The 8894-nt window shown below is 32.9% G+C and overlaps 1 long non-coding RNA gene across 1 annotated transcript; it reads left to right on the forward strand.

The window, feature by feature from the left end:
* The first annotated feature begins 4113 nt into the window (after positions 1 to 4113).
* On the forward strand, positions 4114 to 4830 carry LOC112523460. Its single transcript, XR_003070269.1, has 2 exons — positions 4114 to 4298; positions 4496 to 4830. It is a non-coding gene; the product is annotated as an uncharacterized LOC112523460 (long non-coding RNA).
* Positions 4831 to 8894: the final 4064 nt, after the last annotated feature.

Consider the following 8894-nt stretch of genomic DNA (forward strand, 5'->3'; position numbering starts at 1 on the left):
TACTTTTAAGAGTAGGTACTTTTTTTTTTTAACTAAAATACATCAAAATCAACCCCAGTTTGTCTTATTTTCTATTTATGTTTTAAAACGTCTGCTATGGCAACTACTATGATATGTCATGGTTTAAGGTTTGTGTCTGATTTCACATTAAACATGTCACCCTCAAATCTCAGTAGTTTAATACGTAATTTTTGTAAAACGGTATTTGATTGTCTTTTACCTTTTTAGCAGGGACGGACCCGGTGTATTGGATATGGTGGCACGTCGTATGTAAAAGAATGTAGGGTCGTAAAAAGTGTCGCCATATCACTTTGTTGTGTGACACCTTATATGAAGACACAAATTTCCTTTGGTAGAGTTGGTTTGCAGGGTTTTTTCATCCACCCCGTATTTGAATTCGAATCTTGTTTGTGTCATTTTCTTAATTTTTAGTTTTAAATTCGTATTTATTATGTCTCTGGAAGAATTGCAATAGGAATAATGAACTAATCAACGGACCAATTATTATTTTTTGAAAAATATCTCTATAGTCAAATGATGTCATCGTTTGAAAATATTTCTAGATATGTCTCTGTTTTTTCAGTGTCTTACTTTTTAGTTTTAAGTATATAACTTAATTGAAACTATCTTAGGGGCCGTTTACCAAACACTTACGCTAGTAAACGCTTATCAAATCATATTACTTTACTGGATGAATCAGGCAAGAATCAAGAATTTTACCCGATAAGAACGAGACAATGACAGAGAGCTCTTACCCGGTAAGTAAAGACGACGACTCTTACCACGGTTTGCATTCACAGGGTAAATTGTTGCATAAGATGCATTTTTTGTTGACTAAAATCTTACTCAGTAATTAAGCGATAGTGTTTGAATTTTACCTATAACCGCTTACTGGGTAAATGTTTGGTAAACCCCCCCTTAGTTCTTGTTTGTTTTTGATTTTTTTTTGTAATAGGCTCTTATCACTTAATCAATAAGAGGTTAACCAATTCATGATGTTTGTTTTCTATGCATTTTTAGACTCTCTTATCACTTACCTCCTCTGATTGATTAAGAGGTAAACTCACCTTTTAGTTACTTCTTATTGTTCTCCGAAACTAGAAAGAAGATAAACCGCATCGAACGAATCCTATAAATTGCAAAAAGAATCACGATCCCCGATTTCATCCAACCCAAGGAAAACGTGTTTCGTCTCAAAACGACTTACATCTGCTATCTTATTATCGGATTAACGATTTCTTTTAAGCTTGATTGTTGATCTGTCGTCAATCCCGACTATATATTAGGCCTTTGTGATTCTCTCTCGATCTAAATCTTTAGTTTTTGCTATATGCAAATCTATTGAATCTTTCATTACGTATATGTTTGTTCTGTATTACCTATGTCAGTTGCTGATAATTTTTGCCAACACAGTTTCCGTTATTTTCTTTGTTGTCTGCTTAATGCTTTCATTATCATATCTGAACTTTCGTAAATTTCAATGACACAGCTTCAATTATTTTTGCTGATGAAAAGGTGGGTCGTCAGGAGCTTAATTATTCTTGCTGTAAGTTATGCATATAGAAACCTATAAGTTGCCTAAAACAAACTCTTATACAAGTTGAACTTTTTAATCGGTTTGAATTCAGAAGCATAAAGTGGTGGTTTATTAACCGAAAAATTTAGAATCAGTTTCAACAAGTTGCCAGAAAAAGCTCTTACTCCTAGATTCATGGATTGATTGTCCCTACCTAACTACATGGTAGTGGTCTAGGGAGCGCAATTGCTAGAGCACGGGAGAATGAAGAGTAATGATTTCAGCAAGAGCATCCGGACGAACTACTATAATGAGTGTAGTGATTACTAGAGTAGAGTTAAGTCAATGGATTCAGACGTTTATTGGTCTATAAAAACAGTCTTATTGATTTTGCTTTCAAACTTCAACACCACCTCTTATCAATCAGGAATGAAATGAGATTTCAGATTTCAGCACTTCTTAAAAAACAAGTAGTACTTAAATATCATTGACTAGTAATAGTATAAAATACATGTGATATATTTAAGGTTGGAGGTGGCGAACGACGGTAGTGGGGTGGCAATGGACGGTGTTGGTCGGTGGTCGACTATAGTAGAGGTGGCGATGGACGATGGTGGTTGAAACAAATATCATATTAAGGTTATTTATCAAACTAAGTTAGATTAGTAATATTTTAGTTTTTATCTCATTCTTGTCTCATCTTATTCCACCTATTTTGGTGGAGCAATAAAAAAACTTCTTTTGTCTCATGTTGTCCCACATTGTCCCAGTTCTTGTCCCTGTCACATGTCACGCCAAACGTGGGACAGCGAGTTCTTGTTATGTCCCATGTTGCACCAAACATGGGACAATGAGTCTTGTCTTGTCCCATGTTGTCCCGTCCAATGTACCAAACGCAACTATATGTTGTATTCTCAAATTTGGGGAGAAAAGAAGTGGATGGAAAAAAAAAAGGAAAGTAAAATAATTTTATGATTTATTTCCTTCTGTTTTCTTTCTTTTCTCTTCTAAAAAAGTTTCAAGAACACAAGTTTTTTTTTACTTTTCTCATATTTCCTTTCCTTAATAAAAAACTTTTAAGAACACAAAGTTAGTACGAGAGAAATAAAAAGAAAAATGTCATTTTTACAAATATACCCTTATTTATTTTCCAGTGCATTATAATGATTGATTAATGTGTAACATTATAAATATTTATAACTGTTATTATTATTATTTTCTTTCTTTTCCCTCCTTAAAAAAACTCGAGAACATGATATTTTTCTTTCCCCTTACTTTTCTTCCCTTTCCATCCCCTTTCCGTAAAAAAAAACTCGAAAATACAACCTTAAAAATTTTAAGTTTTAAAAGAAATTTTAGAAAATATGTTGACGATTCTGTTATATTTTAATGTATTTTACTTTTTGTAAGATTTTGTTTTATTTGTAAATGAAACAATGATGACGAGAAACCGTGTGAAACGGATGAAAAGAAGGTACACAAAATAGCAATCATAATTTTTATTTTTGAGATAAATAAACAACTCGTTTTTCAATCCAATTGAAGGAGAATGGGCCATGGGGTACTCAATTAAGTTACATGTACAAAAGAGACAAAACTAAAAACCTAACCTCATTCACTCCCCCAACCACATCCTCAACCAGGTGTATCTTTAATTCCATCAAATTATCGAAACGTTTCTACTTACTATATACAAAACTAATTCCATCAAAAATAAAGACAGGGTTTCGGTTTATATGCATTTTCTTTAGTAGGAAAAGGTATGATGTTCACAACGTTCTCGTTACTTACTGCATTATTGTTTACGTTATACCGTCTTGGTTGTTTCCTTTTTTCAAGAAAGACGAAAATACCCTTCAACAAGTAGTTAGGCATGTTCTGCAAGTTGTTCACCAAGCAAGCATCCCAAGTTTGAATTCAACACTGAAATGGATGGTGTTTGGCTACCATCATCATGATATGTCTCATTAATTACACAAAATGACCCCTCTTCTCCCCTCTCATGATTACCCGTAGTAACTAAAGAGCAAAAAGGGAAGGTTTGAGGATCCAGACCAAGAATAAAGAAGGTTTAAAAGGAAAACATGGTGTTGATTCATTTTGAGTTGCCCTTGTTTGTATACATGCTAAATTTACAGATTTCAAAGCAACGTACCTCTTTTACTGTATGATGTACATGTTATTACAACGTTATTTTTCCAGATTCAAAAAAATCAACCATTAAAAAGGGTATATCTTTAACCGGGTCCCACTAAATGTTTTTAGTCTTTGGATTGAAAACTTTGATCTAGATAGGCCTAAAGGCACAAATTAGAACTCTCCATTGTGTGTGTGATTGAGTGTCACATTTGCTCTCTTTTTACTACTACTTGTGAAGATGGGAATGGGAGGGAGGTTGATCCTCTTTTCATTTGGTCCTTGTAATTATGAGTCCTCTTTTCATCATGATGTTTTAGGTTGGTCCAAGAGAGGTGGTGGTCAAACATGTAAATGTGTGATGAGATACCATCTTTTTCAAAAATTCCCATTTTACCCTTCATGCAAAAACAGCCATTATATATGCCCAATTTGCCTATATATATGTAACTAGTTGTTTTCCCATTTAATTTCCTCCATTTGATCAAGACCCCTCTTTTCCCTTCTCATAGACATTGGATTTAAGAGGTGAAAAGAAGATCATGTGTCTTTACACTCCTAAAAATGATCTTTATCGTCCTTCGTATCTCAGTCCTCATGAGGAACAGCTCAAGAGATCGAGTTTCGACTTTCACCATCTACAGAGGTCAACTATCTTGCTCTTATCTTTAATTTTCTTTAATGTCATGGTAGTCATAATTATGTTCGATATGCATCGTTTAATCATGCCAGCCAAGCATAATTCTAGTTCCGTATGTTGTCTTGGTGATTTATATGCATGGAATAGTTGCATACCATCTTATATGAGGTGGTTGACGATCGTATTTTGTTCAAACCTAACAGGAAAACAGTTACGGGTAGGAAAAATCCAAGAAACAAGACAAAGGTCTTGTTTGTCGTGTTGAAACGAAAGATGGCAATGAAGAACTTGAAGTTGTACATGCAAAACCAATGCATTATTGAAGAAAATGAGAAGCTTAGAAGAAAAGCACTTGTTCTTCATCAAGAAAACCAAATCTTGTTTTCTCAACTCCGAAATGCCAAAGTTAACCAACACGATGTCATAGTCTAAGTCTACTGATGATTTCTTATGTATTGTCGAAATTTCAGTTTTACCCTTTTTTTTAGTGATTGAATATTGAAAAACATAAGATGATAAACTATCGACACTTACTATATAACATCTATCAGCAAAACCGTTGAAATTTACACGATATTTTATCCATTAAAAAGTTGCATAGTTTAGCACCTACATCTCTACTTTAGAGCAAATATGAATGGCTCCTTTCTCTTTCTTTGAGACCCTCTCTCCAAGAAAGCTGTAAAATGATTTGTATATAGAAAGGGTATCTTGGATATTTATGCTTTTCATGAGTAGTAATATTTGAAATTTCATGTGGCTCATCATATATTTGTATAAATTTTCGTATACAGACGTTTGTTGCTTAACAAATAAGTGATTATAACAGTGAATCTTTTAAAATCTTGGGATTATGACGATTTTTCAGAGTCTCGTGTGGGCATATATGTAATTGTGTCTCTAGTGACTTTCGTTTTTTGAAATTAAAGCTATTTTCAAATATGGAAATAATTGCATAAGCTAGACTATGATTAGGGCTGAATGTGTATATCATCATGAAACTTGATCTTAATTGAATAAGCCGATATATTTGAATTAATTCATGGTGGTTGTTGTTACTTGTTGGTGTATAATTGAAACAAAACCTTCATTTCATAATGGGCTTTCCTTACCCAATCTTTGGTTATAAAACCTTGGGCCCATGGGCTTTCCTTCTTGGGCCGATTTCCATCCTAAATGACAATCAAATATGCATATAAATTTTATTAAACAAAATTTAAGATTAAATTCCATGTTTTTTTTAACCAAATGCTATTCAAAATTGCAATTTGATTATGTCTTAACAAGTTAAAACCAAAGAAGGGTTGTTTGATTTATGGTTTTGGTTAAAAGCGAAACAAAGGGTATAAAATAAAGATGCACATGAACTAGTAGGTTTGGTCCTTGACACTGAACCAGATGCCAAACGATGCATAAAGAAAGTTGGTCATTTCAGTAATTTGTTCGGTCTTTGGTTTGAAAACTGTGACTGATTTGGTTTTGTTTAGGACTACCGGAACACTAAAACTAAAAGTGAATTGATCAAAGATGAAAAATAACAAAATCATAACACCGTTCTTCTTCTCCTCCTCCCTCTTTATGCTTTTCCTTGACAAAAAGCGTACTCTCTATCATCTATCTTTATGCTTTTCTTCTCTTTCTTTATGACCCACGTGGGCATTTCGACCTTTCTCTCTCTCTCTCTCTCTCTCTCTCTCTCTTTCTCTCTCTCGACTTTATGAAGTTTGACGAGTTTTGACGAAGGCAGTTAGAGGGGGCATGACGCTAAATCAGGCTCAACGGCTTGATGAACTTGACGGTTTTTTACATGCTTGATCTGTTTGGTGGATTTCTTGAGTTTGCCATCACCCTCCAACCAACGAGAAGAAAGAGCTTCGACACGTGGTTCCAAAAACCTAATGATGCTGAAAGCAAAAAAATATTTTAGTTCATGATTTGTTATCTCGTACATGTTCTTGTTCTTCATTCCTACCTTCCCACGTAAACCATGAAAAATAATATATATATATTGATGTATATTTTGGGAAACACGTAAGTTTGAAGCATAGTTTTCAAACGATGCTATGTTAGACTCAATTTTATTTATAATTTTTTTTAATATGAGTTACAAAAATTCACCTTTTCAAAATTTCTCTAATTTGTATACACAAACATGCAAACAAATCAATGGTTTCTTAATTTACAAGTAATTGATTTATTCCTCAATTTAATGCTTTTTTATTGCCAACCCCCTCTTTATCTTTACTTAGTTTTTAATGCACAACTTATATTAAATGTTTTAATGAAACAAGATTTTCTTATTCCATATATTTATATGCTACCATAATTAATAATTAGGGGTGTTTGAAAAATTTTAAGTGAAAAAATATGAATTATATTGATTTTTAGGTTAATCAGGTCCATTATTTTAATCTTTTTTTAAAATAATGTACGATTTTTGTAACATTATATTTGATTTTACATATCTTATTTATTAGTTTTTAAAATGTAACTTAATTTAAATTATTTATTATCATTGGTTCACTAATTATAGTAGAAAACATATGTTTATGTACATAGTATTATATATAAAAAAATTTCGTCATAAGTCACGCCTTGAAAAACGTCATTGAGGTTTGGCCTCGTTGCAATGCCATAGCTCAAGCTATTTAGAATCTCACTCTCAACTCAGGCCACCGTTGAGAACAAATCCTTTTATATATTGATATTTAATCTTGAGAAAAGCATCCAGTTGAGAACTTCAAAAAATCCAATCCATTACAACATACAAGTAAGTCAAGAACAATTGACATATGTCTTCCGTTTTACTGAACGATAAGTAATCTCTAATACATTGGTCTCAACTTGTATTTGGTATAACGACGTGTATAGGTCACTAATACTTTTCTCAAGAGGACAGATTTCAGTAGGATATTCGAATGTGGGGAACCAACGTTGATTCGTTGTTTACATTTGTTTGGGACATACAATCGAGATTTAGAGCAAATAAACCCTAACAAATTTGGGTTTCTTGATCTAGACAATGACTTTTGTGGCAACGTTGGGAGATATAGATGGTGGGGATTTCATCCATGTTCATTTTATTTGTGGTAGTCGACGTCAATTGATGGCGGTAACCTGAATAGTGGGATTTCGTCTTTGTTCCTTGGCCTTAAACAACAGAGGTGTGTATTGCTTTTCGTGATTGAAGTCGATGATAGATGTTTGGATTAAGATGCTTTGTAGATGTTAGGAAAAACGAAAACATCATTGTTGAACCCATGGCCTTTGAACAAAGTACTAACTACAACCTCCTGTACGTGTTGATTCAACCAACATCAACATATATCGATGTAGGAGAAAGAGAGCCATAAACAGAATACTAATGGAAACTGAAGAAGCATATTTCGGTAAAGAAAGCTAGTTCTTGTTTTTATTTCCTTTTTGTTTTTAAAATGCCATGTCACGCTATTTTGCTTTTAGTTTACCGTCTTAATGGTCAATCTAAAAATGCCACGTCAGAAAAAACCGAGCCATGTAAGATATGCAACTTGATAATCCGATAATCTTGGCCTAGAATAGGAAAAATTGAAAGTTGGTTACATGGAAAAAAATACTTCGTTACACTTAGATGACGTTTGTTTTTTAAGAGGTGCTGAAGTCTGAAGTCTTATTTCACTTCTGGTTAATAAGAGGGTGTGTTGAAGTCTGAATCAATAAGACTGTTTGTTTTTGTAAATTGACAAACGTCTGAAGTTTGAAATCTGAATTAATAGTTTGTTTTGTAAAATCAGGTGCAAACATTTTGCAAAATTCTCTTGATTTTCATAAAATTTTCATTGCCGAAACTTATCTCAACAATTGTTTAACATATGGAAACAGTAAGAACCTTTTGGATACCTTTGAGACTTCCGATACTATCGGGAATGCCGCCGGTAAGTTTGTTTGTGGAAAAGATCGATACTTTTGATAGATGACAGATCGCCGAGAGAGAGAGAGAGAGAGGGCGGGGGTCTGCATTTCACATAGGTGATGAAAGGGCGGTAACGTTCCTGATGGAGAAAAGACAATAGCCAAAGAGAATCAAAGAAAAAGGGAAATAAGAGGAATTAAGATATTAGTTTACCTCTTATTTATTCAGACTCTATTAAATGATATGAGACTCTGAAAATAATAATAAAAAACAGACAATCTGAATTACAAAACATCTGAACAAATCAAACATAAGTGATAATTAAAAGCTGAAAATGAAAAAAACAAACAAGACGTTAATAGGAACTACAAGAAACTTGTTGCTAAGCATTTTGTCCATTTATTAACCAGATAATTATGTTACTTTTTTTCATGAACCTTTTTTTTAACGGTCTCCATTTTGGTTTGTAAATCTTTGTCCAACTCACTCAATTTTTCGATTGATAAAAGTTTGGTAAATGATTGAAATGGCACATTTGCACAAAAGTGGGTTTTCGATATGTATTCATTTATAACCATATTTAATATTAATTATTTATTTTAAAAAACATTAATTTTAATTATTATTTGTTGCTATCAATTATAAATAAAAAGTAACTACTACTAATATTAATTAATATCAATCAATGGTAAAATGCTCCTTGAACCCAA

This window comes from Cynara cardunculus (genome assembly GCF_001531365.2).
Source record: "Cynara cardunculus var. scolymus isolate 2C chromosome LG 12, CcrdV1, whole genome shotgun sequence".
Taxonomy (NCBI): domain Eukaryota; kingdom Viridiplantae; phylum Streptophyta; class Magnoliopsida; order Asterales; family Asteraceae; genus Cynara; species Cynara cardunculus.